The following is a 12,836-nucleotide window of genomic DNA, read 5'->3' as shown; positions in this document are numbered from 1 at the left end:
TTCTGCCACTTCTCTCTCAGACCCGTCCTGTGTACGAGCCTGGTCAATAAACCTACAGATATTGCTCTCTTAACGTGATTGGCACGGTGGAGAGCTTGGTTCTACACAGTTTTCTGGGGGAGGTGCACAGTGCGTGACCGCCGCAGGCCAGGCTGCCCTGCCATGATTGCAAAACTGACCACGGGACGTCCTAAGGGCCTCTCTCCTGATGACACGTGTGCCCTCTGCACTGGCCGCTTAATGGCCAGCTACACCTCTGGCTCGCCCTCTCGGCGATGAAGGAAGGAGAGGCCACTGGGCTTTTTGGCGAGACCTCAGAGCGTTTCACCCAGCTGGAGGACTGGCGGTCACATGCCACTGCAGCAGCCGCGTTCTGAAATAGCTAAGTTGCAACAAATCAAGACCTTTGATTTGACACATAAGGAACACAATCTCATTGGTGAATCACTTCACCCGGCTGGGGTTTGTTGTCAGCTGAAAAGAGCGCCCTGTGGCCTCCCGACAGTTCTCCGACTTGGGGCTTCAACTGGATACTGTCAAGATGAGAGCCAGGCTCACGGCACCACAGAGAGAGGCCCTGGCTTCAGCTCTCCGCCCCTTCAGAACCTCCAGCACAGTGTCTGTGCTGTCGGTGATGTACCTTTTGGGACTGATGTCAGCGGCCCATGCCTCTTGGCTTGCAATGGTGGTTCCCTCGCCTGCGCCTGGACCCAGGCATCGTTGCAGGCTGATAATCCCACGTTCAGTCAAACTCAACCTGGCCCATTGGATTCACAAATGGTTATTTGTGGAGTATTATTGTTGTCAGACCCTGACAACAGGGTCACGGTGGGGTATGTCAACCGGCAACGTGGGGCCTGCTCCCCATCCCTCCACTGTCTGGCGATGGAGATTTGGATGTTGGGATTCACTGTTAAGGTGTATGCGCCGGCCATCTCTGCATGTCACAAGGGTTTTTTGCTAGATTGACACTGTTAAGCCACAATTTTGTTGTTTTTTGGCTGCTACTTGCTAACGCGACCGTCCGCGCAGCTTCACAAGAGATACGTAGCTTTTCTATATTTCACGGAGGTTGCATCCAAGCCATAGGTAAAATACAAAATAAAAGTCAAGTGTTTCCCCTACCATTATATTATTATTATTATTTTTTATATAGCGCCCGATCACAAAATAAGTCATTTAAGGTTAACTTTCCTATAAAATAGGTCTATAGCTTGCTCCCCCCCCCAAAAGCTGTAAACCTAGGGGAAACACTGAAGTCTGAAAATCAGGGGCCTGTTCCATTAAGCACGTTTTTTTAACCAAATAAACAGGAAAGTAACTGACATGCTTGGCTTAAATTTGCTTTTTGGAACATGCCCCTAGTCACTTCAAAGTAAAAACACATTGCATGTGCATTCAAACACTGTGTGCATGAAATAACACTGTGTGCAGACTCCCTATCGTAATTCCCTTCACTACATATGTGAAAGGAGGCCAGAAGTCGAAGGATTTTACATTATGGACGACGAGAGATTCATCCTAGAAGTTGAGCAACACTAGTTGTATGAAAAATCCACTAATAGCCCACACAAATTGGTATCTCTCGAACTCGCCAATACAGCTGCCTCGCAGATTTTCTTCTGAAATTGTGTGAGGAGAACTGACCTAGTCGCGTCATAGCAGTAACGCGTGTGGTGTGAATTGAGGTTGCTTCGATCTCGCGTCACGGCCGTAAAGCGCTGCAGCCGTGTCCAGTGTGAATAAGGGGTAAATTAATAGTTGTGGATTTTACATAGTGTCAAAGTCAAGAACGACAATCCTTTACAACATGAAAACACCGCTTCTTGGTATTTAAAGAACAGTTCATAATGGGCCTGAATTTGTTGGAGCAAAAGTGGTAAAATATGGGGCTGCAGTCAGGGCCAGAAAGAAATGTGTGTGAGGGAAGTCCTAATACTCATCCATGTGGAAGATGTATTTGTTGCCTGATTATCTGTATGAACCCATAGCCACTTCCAGAAGATTGAAGGTTTGAAAGACCCAAAGATAAGTGGTTAGGGGCCAGGGCTGATAGATGCGTGCTGAAGAAGAGTTCATAAAGAATAGATAGAAAGAAACAGACCAGAAGAGATTGAGGGCGTCATGTACGTACATTTGCAAACATAGCGTTATTAGCGCCATGGCCAACCCGCAGATTGTGCATGGTGTGATACTTAAGTTTACGTCGTATTTACGAAACCTGCAGTTCATCGGGTAATTAGCGCCTTTCTTCGCCCACTATACCGTAAATTGCGAGCATTTAAACGTGCAATTGAATGGGTCTCCTTCTCTCTTTCCATCATGGATCAGCCACCAAAGTCAAAACAGCGAAAACAAAGATTTAGTGATAACGAAATTGATGTGCTTTTTCATGAAGTAACAGCGAATTTACATATTATACAAGGCCGGAATTCCACACCGACACAAAACAATGCAATATGGACCGAAGTTAAAAATTCCAGTAACCGTAAAATTGCATGGCTGCTTAATCTGTAACGCGTAATGATTTTGTGTTCACTCAACTGAAAAAGTCTGATCCTTGTGGCAAAAATCCTTTCAGATCGTCTTGCTCGGATTACTGCTGTCATTTCACCAGGAATTTCACCGCGTGCATCCATGTTTACATCTGCTTTTAAGAGGCGCAGAATTTTCCCCGCAAAATAGAGGGGCACTTTCACGGGCGGTTTTTGTACATACTGCGGAATACATAATTAGGCGCACTTTACGCATCCCCTCCCATCTCTTTATGAGAAACTCCCACTTTCCCCTTGACCCTCCCGTGAATGCATATGAATGACACGGAAAGCGAAATTTTCCATTTTCAGTTCCCGCGACAGGCAGTCTGCGCTTTTACCTCAGTGCGGCATGTTTGTACATACCTCTCGCCATGCTTTAACGCGCAAATTGCGAAACAAAAACGCCTGAAGTGGGTGCCAAACCGTTGATGAGGCCCCAAGTGTTTTTGGGGAGACATTGGGAAAGGCACTGAAGTGGTTAAAGACATGCATAAAAATGATCGCATTTTTAGGTTAGGACTGAACCTTTTCCTCAATACTGTTTAAATATTAAGCAGACAATTAACAGGTGACAGAGTGAAGCCCTGTAGGTGGCTCTGGCTGTATTGACTGATTGATGACAAAGTATCAGTGCAGCAGTTTGCAGTCCGATTGGTAGCAGGAGTGAATGTGTGTGCAAGTGTGTCTGGATACTGAGATGTGTTCAACTGCTTAGTTTGCAGCAAGATCTCCCCTTCATCCCAGACTCTGTTGATAGATAAAAACAAGGAGCACAGCATAGCAGAAATGTATTTTTAACTGTTTATGTAAAGCAACATTTGTTTCTTTTACCACACACAAAAGGTTGATTCCTTGCTTGACAATGACTTATTTGAGAGAACTGAACAATTGAATTTGATGCAATCCCAATTTCCATGAAACCTGCACATTTGCCGAGCTGTCATTAGTGACTAGAAATAAGATTGGCCATACATGTTTTTCCTGTTTCTACTCCTGCATACAAATTGCTTGTTGTTATTATCGCACAACACTCTTGAAATTGCCTAAACACGTAATTTGACAAACAACCACCTCAACAGAAAACACAGACCAGATTGTGCAAAAGACAAGGGGTGGGGTCATCTCCTGGAAGCATAAAAGCCTAATTATCTTCAAATTTATCGCCTCAAAAAAGAGAACAATTCACCAACACCTCAAACCACATGAGTACAAAACCCTCAGTGGTGTACCGTCTGCCACATAGGGAATGTTCAAGGTGTTTTTGCTTGGCCTTTGTTTTACTTGTCTCACAGTGCTGCAAGTTATGTACTATAGTATTGCCATGCCACTATAACATCTTGTGAATATTGTATTGGAAAGTCAACTTCATTAATCTTCAGAGCCTTTGAGTGAGTTCACCGCTCAATAGATTTAATAGGAGACAGTATAGGCCTAGGAGTCTTGTCTGCCAGGCTTAGACTGTGAAAGTATAAGATCATTATGGAAATGTTCCAAGGGAGGGTGATGTGTAATAACTGCTCAAAATGAATCAAGGTAGGGGAAGGGGGGTGTTTGAAAATTTACAGGTGTTTTCCCCTCTAGACACTACTAAGTTTTAACCACTGTTTAGCTTATGGAACATATAAAGCAATATTACTTCTGCAGGGAGATTTTGATTACACAGTTGGAAAAGTATTGGGCTCTGACTTTGGATTAAATTTAGTTGGCTGCTCCTACCTCTGATTCGGAATTAGTTAGTTACCATATGTGATTGTGAAACAGGGTGTAGTTTACGCAATGTGCATTTATGTAATATTGTGACATTCAGCTAACTGAAAACCTAGAGGGTGGCACACAGCAATCTCAAAACAGAACTACACACAATAATGGACAGGACTTGTGAGCGGAAGCCAGAATAATACTAACTTTGGGGGCCAAATTCAAGAACAGTCTTGTCTGTTGGTGCAAATCCCAAATGGCTTTACTTACTAAAATAAACAGAGCAATGGCATAAAGAGCAAAAGCACGAGAAATATGACGGAATGGTAAAAAAGACAGCCACATCTGCAAGAATCATAAATTCAAGTACGGGTTTCAGAAGCTGCACATAAAGCAACCACTCCACTGAAGGACACCATTTTTTTCTTGCAGAGACCCCACTTACATCGTCAGTCATGGATGAAATGCAAAAAGGACTGTCAGACGGGTGTGTGTGTGATCCGCTGGTGTGTCCACCACTCATCATCCAAGCCCTTATCGTAAACTTTCTGAGGGACAAGGTAGATGACATACAATATGCTCAAGAGCAAGGTGTCCAGTAAGTAGAAATGTCCACTCCAGTGGCTCAGAGTAACTTTGTTTGTCAACTTAAATAATTATACTGTACAGTAGTTTAAAGGCTGGATAGGTAAGTTTGCAAATAAACCAATTTTAGCTTGAGTTTGAAAAGATTCAAACCAAAATATCCCACTCCAAAACACATGAACCTGACTACTGCCAGGAGGTGGTAGACAGACAGAGACAGACAAGTAGCCCGCCCCAATAATTTCATTCGGTCCGAACACAGTCCAATCAATAGCGCCTGTCCGATCCTCGTGTTTATTTGTCCAGCAACGCCCACAGATATTGGATTGATTTTATTTTATTGTTACACCTTTAGATTCATTGGTTGCTATCAGGATGTTTTATTTCAGCAGATATGAAAAAAGTGCTTCTCAACAACATTACCACTTACCCTGCCTTTAAGAGCTGGCAAACAACAACCAAACTAAGAACTTGGTACTGGATGCTGCAAATAGGAAAACTGTAACGCCCCGCCTCCACAGAGTGTTAAACTCATGTTTGTTTTGTTCCTGTGTTTTGTTACTTGTACTTTGGTAATTAGTGCTTAATGTTGTCACGTGTCTTGTTTGGTTTTGGTACTTAAGTCCCAGTTTTGTGTTCAGTCCTTGTCGTTTGTTGTCAGTGTGTGACTATCCCCGCAGTGTTTTTGTTTTGATAGTAACGTTTTCTTGCTTTTGGGTCCACTTCCTACACTCCCTGTGACAGAAACATTATTTGAGTTTTCCATATGGAGATGAGAATGGGATTCTGAATCAGACATTTAGGGATTATTAAAAAAGCGGGGTCACTTCCTTTGGCAAGCTTTTTATATGTGCATAAGAAAAAGAGATGGAGAAAAGAAAAATCTCAAAGGACTTCTGTCTCAAGGACATTTCTTGATGGTGCATGTATTTAAGACATTAACATTTCAAAGTGCTTTGTGACATTCTTCTTTTCAATCTTTTTGCGCTGTAGTGCAGAATTCCATACTGCTTAATGGGTGTAATTAATTTAATTTATCTCTCTCACTCAAAATGTTTACTGACAGCTTAACCTAAACTCCAAAGCACTGGTGATTTCAGGCATAAATTACTTGAGTACACCTGAGTGCAGAGCCACAAGTCTCATGTGCAATCTTGAGTAGTGCTCCTGTTTGTCATACCAATGGTGGTTTTGGGTTCCACCAGAAAAAGAATAGCACTATACCATGGAACCAGACTTCTGACCATAGCTTTTTCTTTGTCTTTCACATCAGAAATCAATGTATGTGGTGACACAACCTGATTTCTTTGAGCTATCTTAAATAAAGTAGGGGCCTGAAGTAGCTATTTTTGTTTGCATTATTTGTTCTGCCTTGGTGTCGATGCTGCCTCAATAACACATTAGATTCCACCAAGGTCATATGAAGTATCTTGAATTGACAACCCAAAGAAAGCCTTCTTCTGTGACAACACCAGGCCAAGGATCCTGTGAGACACACCAACTCAGAAAGGGAGAGCGAGAGAAAAGGAGGGAGAGAGGGAGAAACAACAGGGAATTTTCCACAGCCAAACAGCTTGTGATTGATTTTCTACACAGATCTCTAAAAGGGTGTTTTTCCCTATCTGTAACAGTAATGAATTTCATTATAAGGATCTGGAACACACTTATAGGCCAAAACAGAGATCGAGAGGCGGGGAGAGTGATGTCAGTCAGAGCCTGTCACTCAAGGCTGACACCACATCTACTCTGTGATTGGAAGCTGAAATAATGGCCTGTGGCCAACCACTGCTAAAACGGGATGCTCTAACCTATTACATAACTCAACTGTAGCCATATAGATTTATATACATAAACACTTTATTATTTAATAGTATGCCTTTATGTCTTACCTATATTGTACATATAATTAGACCTAATTACAATTTAGACCTAATTATTTTCACTAATTTCCTCTTGGAGCATGTTTTCCAGGCTCCCTATAACCACGGGAACAAAAGGATGTTTTGGGAGTGTGTCTCGCTCATTTGCTGTGGCAGTGAGTCAGGTTCCAGATTGGATGAGTCAGTCACCTCTCTGGTGCTCAACGCTGTCTTGTGGATATGTTCCCCCTTGGCCTCGCATACCCCTCCAACACACACAAACAAACACATTTCTGTACACATACATTCCCACATACACAGTCTGCGCTGTATCTCTGCTGCTTATTGTGTGCTCAAGCTCATCTACACTCTACAACTACATGTCATTCTACAATGCACCAGGTAAAAAAGTATGGAATGCTCACTGAGGGTGCAGCGAGTAAGTGTGGCCAGTTGGTGCCTGAAGGAAATGTCACTGCCATTCTTCCAACATGTGTGACACTTCTTCACTCACCCTCTATTTACATTCAAAGTTGCTTAGGGAATGGAGACCCAGACCCTGTCATTTGACACTTTTTAATATTCATAAGGAGTTGGGTCAGATCCTTGAGGTTCTGAGTAGAGGAGCCGGCCAGTTTCAAAAGTTTTTGTTCTTAATGTCTTGTCTCTCAAATGTTATTCAATCTCACTCTGTTAATGTAATCTTTTGACTGCTTCGAGTTGATAAAGTTCTGCGTGTGATATAGACACATTTTCTGTTGATGGAAATTAATGGGAAGAATTTGTGTATAAACTGCACGCAAAACAGATATTTGGCCAGTGGCGATTTGAGATTTTTTTTAATTATTATTAATTTGTATTATCTTAAATACGTTTTAGTCCTCTAACGTGTTAACACAATGTTTATTTTTTTGTTGACACATGATTATCATTTCATTTGATGCTGTTAGTTCATGAAGAAAGGGACTTTCTTAGTTTTTTCATTCATTCAATATTTTGCATAATATTGCGATAACCTTTAGTATAACATCAGTTTAATAGCTTGTTAACTCCTGGGAGAGAAATAGCTACCTAAAACTGCTGCAGAAACGTCACAGGCTAAGGCCAGGATGATAACATGTAGCTAGCTATGTTTCCAGGCTGTGATATATGTACTGGTTAGCTCCTGCAAAACCACACAGCCAGGCGCGGATTTATTCACAGGTTTACGTAGGCTGCAGCTTATGGCCCCGGGTTAGCAGGGGCTCCGGATTGGCCGGACAGTTTTTTATTATTGGGTGTGCTTTGCCTTCGGCAAGGGCACAACCTTTGTTCTCTCACATATATATTATTGGGTGTGCTCAAGCCTTCGGCGAGAGCACAACCTTTGTTCTCTCCCTAAAACTCAGTCAATATTTGGCCTACATAGACAACGTAGGTGTCAAAAGTTTCGTCTTGGTAGCGATTGAGTTGCTTCTATTGGAATTTACGTTCCGTTGCATGGTTTAAGCTTAAGTTAAGTTTTTGTGGCGAAAAGTGAAGCTAACGGTGGCTAATTTGCTAGCCACAGTCACTGACGTTACTAACGTCACTGCGTCACTAACGTCACGAAAACACGCGTGACTACCTTTGCCAGAACATTCGTTTAGCATCTGTTAACTTGGGGGATAGCTAGGCTAACTATAGCTTTACTGCAAGGCAGCTGCAGAAACGCCACAAGAAAAGAGGCCAGGGTAATAACTATTTACTCATTTTACTTTGTGATATGACACACAATTGTGATGTGTAATGTACAATATAAGCTGATATTATTAAGGAAGTACATCTACTTTCGGAAACAGTAGTCTACTATTTCACTGAAGTATTAGCATCATGACATTAGCCTGTGTTGCCCGGGCAACACATACTACAGTGGTCTATGATGTATCTGTTTTCAATCGTTAAAATAAACATTCCTCACATATACATTTTCGTTGTATGATTTATTCTGACATTAGTAAACGATTTGTTGGTGAAATTACCATTACCTGTGGTTTCAAACCAGTGTAGCTCACTGCAACGCTGTAGCCTACCCGAGACACTAGTGTGAGTAGCTAACAAAAACTCCTCAGCTGTTTAAGTCAAACGGCGACAGAACATGTTCGGCACTCCCCTTACTCAAAAGTCTTTCAATGGGGAAACTATCTGACTACTAACCTGAACTTCATTGCCACAGCCTAAACTTTGTCAATCTGTTCATGAAAATAATTAATTTCAGCCTAAACCGTACAACGGAACGTTAAATCCAATTCAACCAACGCAATCGCTACCGAGACGAATACAGCAGTAGTCTAGTACTGTACCGTAGTAGTAGAATTTACCGGGGCAGCTTCTCCACACAGGGCTATATCGCATTTTGCATTGTTACTGACCATGATCGCTACCAGTGAGCTTTTTATGAATGAGCGATTTTCCACTAAATAAATGTGAAGCTTATTTACGTTTTTGGGGGCATATTTTCAGTTAGCAGATGGTACTGTTTGAATCGCGATTCTATCTTCTGCCGGTAACGTCGTAGAATAATCTTCAAAGGGGGTTCTTTATTAATGAATTAATGCAATATGAGTAGGCTAAATGCCTGAAAATATCACGAGAAGGGAAAACTTAAAAGGACGTTTAAGTCATAGAGATTAGGTCCATTTTTACACCGGTCTGCCAAATGTATTCGTTTTGATTCAGCTATGAGGCTGCCTCTTGCAGGGGAAATGAGAAGACATATTTCATTCTACACTTCACTCGTATTTTGAGTTGTAAATGAGCAGAAAAAAAAGATGCTTTTAAATCTATGTAATATTTATGCATAATAAGTAGGCCCTATGCATTTTTATATAAAATATACAGGAATATCAGTTGTAAAAATGGCATTAAAATCCCTGTACAACGTACGCAAGCAAGCACACCCTACAATTTCCCCAGAAATTGTACCCTCTCTAGTTTTAATTGTACTTCAACGCGGACAAAATAAAGACACTAATTGGCCCATAAGAAACTTTTTATTTACATTTACATTTATTCATTTAGCAGATGCTTTTATCCAAAGCGACTTCCAAGAGAGAGCTTTACAAAGTGCATAGGTCACTGATCATAACAACAAGATAGCCAAAAAACATCGCGAGTAGCCAAAACATGAAGCACACATTGTGAACAACCAAAGTAAGTGCCAAAGGGAAGAACCATAAGAGCATGTAGTTAAACAAGTCACAACCAAACAACATGAACAGCTATAAGTGCAAGTGTACCTGTGGAAAAAAGCAAGCAACAGTAATAAAACAATAGCGAGAACCAAAAATGTAAATCAGTTACCACTAACCACAAGAGCAACAAGTCTCTAAGCAAGAGTCATTGTGATCCTTGAGGAAACTAACATCGGGTCAAGCGAACCGTTCCTAAGTACCGTTGTACTCCCGGAACAAGTGCGTCTTGAGCCTTTTCTTGAAGGTGGAGAGACAGTCAGTGTCTCTGATGGAGGTGGGGAGTTGATTCCACCACTGGGGGGCCAGACAGGAGAAGAGCTTGTGTTGGGACCGGGCGGTCTTGAGCGGTGGGACCACCAGGCGGTTGTCTGAAGAAGACCGTAGGTGGCGGGTGGGGGTGTAAGGCTGCAGGAGAGACTTGATGTAGACGGGTGCAGTCCCGTTCACTGCTCGGAAGGTCAATACCAGGGTCTTGAATCTGATACGGGCCATGATAGGTAGCCAGTGGAGAGAGATGAGGAGCGGGGTAACATGGGAGCGTCTGGGTAGATTGTAGACCAGGCGGGCCGCCGCGTTCTGAATCCTCTGAAGAGGGCGGGTTGCACATGCTGGGAGACCAGCGAGCAGAGAGTTGCAATAGTCCAACTTTTTAAAGCAGGTAATTGAGTATATGTGACTTGGGTCACATCTACCAAGTGGACCTCTACCTTCTCATCACTAAATCTAGTGATGAGAAGTTTGGATTATTTTACTGACTCGGTTCTTTGAAATAATGCCCCAGGTCACCAGGTTGTCAGCTTCCCACCTGTAATCAGACTCATCCCCGTCAGAGATGAGCCCAATGAGGGTGTTGTCGTCCGCAAACTTCAACAGTTTGCACGTCACATGAAAAATGATCAAAAGACTCGTACCCGAAGACCCAGTCAAAATGAACAAATCATTTCTGTTTCCTCTAGCTACCAGTACTGAGCCTATGCAGGTCACGTGAAAAATTATCCAAAGACTGGTACCCAACAGGAGGAACGAATCTTTCACTTCCCGACCATGTCTTCGGATCAATGTTTCGTTCCTCTGCCAACCGAGTCTTCGGATCAATGATTTGTTCATCTGCCGAGTCTTCGGATGAAGAGGATCATGGATCATGATGAAGAAAGGGACTTCACCCCCCCCCCCCCCCCCCCCCCCCCGGTGAAATGAACGAATGACTCGAAAAAAGATTAGTTCATTTTACTGAACGAGATTCAAACAACCGGACCAGTAAAATTATCCGAACTTCCCATCACTATTGCACACTGCCTGGTCACTCGCGTGCGGTGTTTCTTGAGTTTTTTTATCAGGCACTGGTCACTCGCGATGTGTTTATTGAGTGAATTTTGACTATGGCAGTCAGTGTAATAGTGTGTGATATTCCCTGCCATAAAGTCAACATTTCTGTGTATCGCCAATCTGTTATTGAATGAATATGGTAACTATATTGTGATATTTACGATTACAGGTAAGGTATATGATACGTTACGATATATATAAATGTATCGACCCCCCGACCTGTGGTTTTTACCTATTTTGGGGGGGCCGGAGCCTTAATCGGGGGGTCAGACCCCCCAAACCCCCCCGTAATTCGCACACCGATTCCAGTGCCAAAAAGCATTTGGTCAGTTCTGAGTGCAGGTCCACGGTGAGTAACATTAGCGATGTAAGCCTAAGGGCTGAGAATGTTGCTAAAATAAATTACAGATTGTGACGGGAAACGGTAACGTTAACCTAGGTATTCATCAGGGAATTAAAGCACATCGAATCGCAGTCTTAAAATCCTCTCCCGGCGTATAACTAAGCAAATTAAATTTTGTTCAAGATCGGTCGGCTGAACCAGGAAAGGATATCCCATGTCTGCCACTATCAGGCTTAGAAAGTGGGAGTGGATATATATGGTAGGGGGCATATTTTCGGGATATTGAACCATTAATGCTTCAAACCATCCAATAGGTTAAAGATAATGTTTGGAAGGAGTTAAATTCAGTCAAGTAAAATAGAAAGCCACATGAATCAGAACCAACGATAAGGTTAATGTGGTAAAATTAATAAAGGAGAGCTGCCACAATTTGACAAAATATTTCTTACTGATTATATGTTACTGATTCAATAATCTACATGCCTCCGCAGGCTAGCGTTAACGAGGCTCAACGTGTGCTCGCCAGCCAGATACTGAGTGTGGAGCATGAAAATCCGGATTCCTTGGTTATTGTGCTAGGCGACTTTAACAAAGGCAATCTCACTCAAGAACTCCCAAAATATAGACAATTCATCAAATGCCCTACCAGAGAAGGAAACACCCTGGATCACTGCTACTCTACAATCAGCAAAGCATACCATGCGGTCCCCCGAGCAGCACTGGGTCACTCTGACCACGCCATGGTCCACCTGATTCCTGCATACAGGCAGAAGCTAAAGCGCTGTAAGCCTGCTGTGAGGACATCAAAACAGTGGACCAGTGAAGCTATGGAGGATCTGCGGGCGTGCTTGGACTGCACTGACTGGGACATGTTCACGACTGCTACCAATAGTCTGGATGAGCTCACAGAGGCTGTGACATCATACATCAGCTTCTGTGAGGACTGCTGTATACCAACACGCACCAGGGTAAGCTACAACAACGACAAACCCTGGTTTACAGCTAAACTCAGAAGGTTGAGGTCAGAGAAAGAGGCCGCGTTTAGGAGTGGGGACAAAGACAGTTTCAAGGAGTCGAAGAACAGGTTTAGCAAGGCTGTGAGGGAGGCTAAACGACTGTACTCAGAGAGGCTAAAACACCAATTCTCTGCAAACGACTCTGCTTCTGTCTGGAGAGGGCTCAGGCAAATTACCAACTACAAGCCCAGAGCCCCCCACTCCACTAACGACTCCCGCCTGGCCAACGACCTGAATGAGTTCTACTGCAGATTTGAAAG

This window comes from Osmerus mordax, chromosome 23 (genome assembly GCF_038355195.1).
Source record: "Osmerus mordax isolate fOsmMor3 chromosome 23, fOsmMor3.pri, whole genome shotgun sequence".
Classification (NCBI taxonomy): domain Eukaryota; kingdom Metazoa; phylum Chordata; class Actinopteri; order Osmeriformes; family Osmeridae; genus Osmerus; species Osmerus mordax.
Note: the sequence above shows the minus strand (reverse complement) of the source record.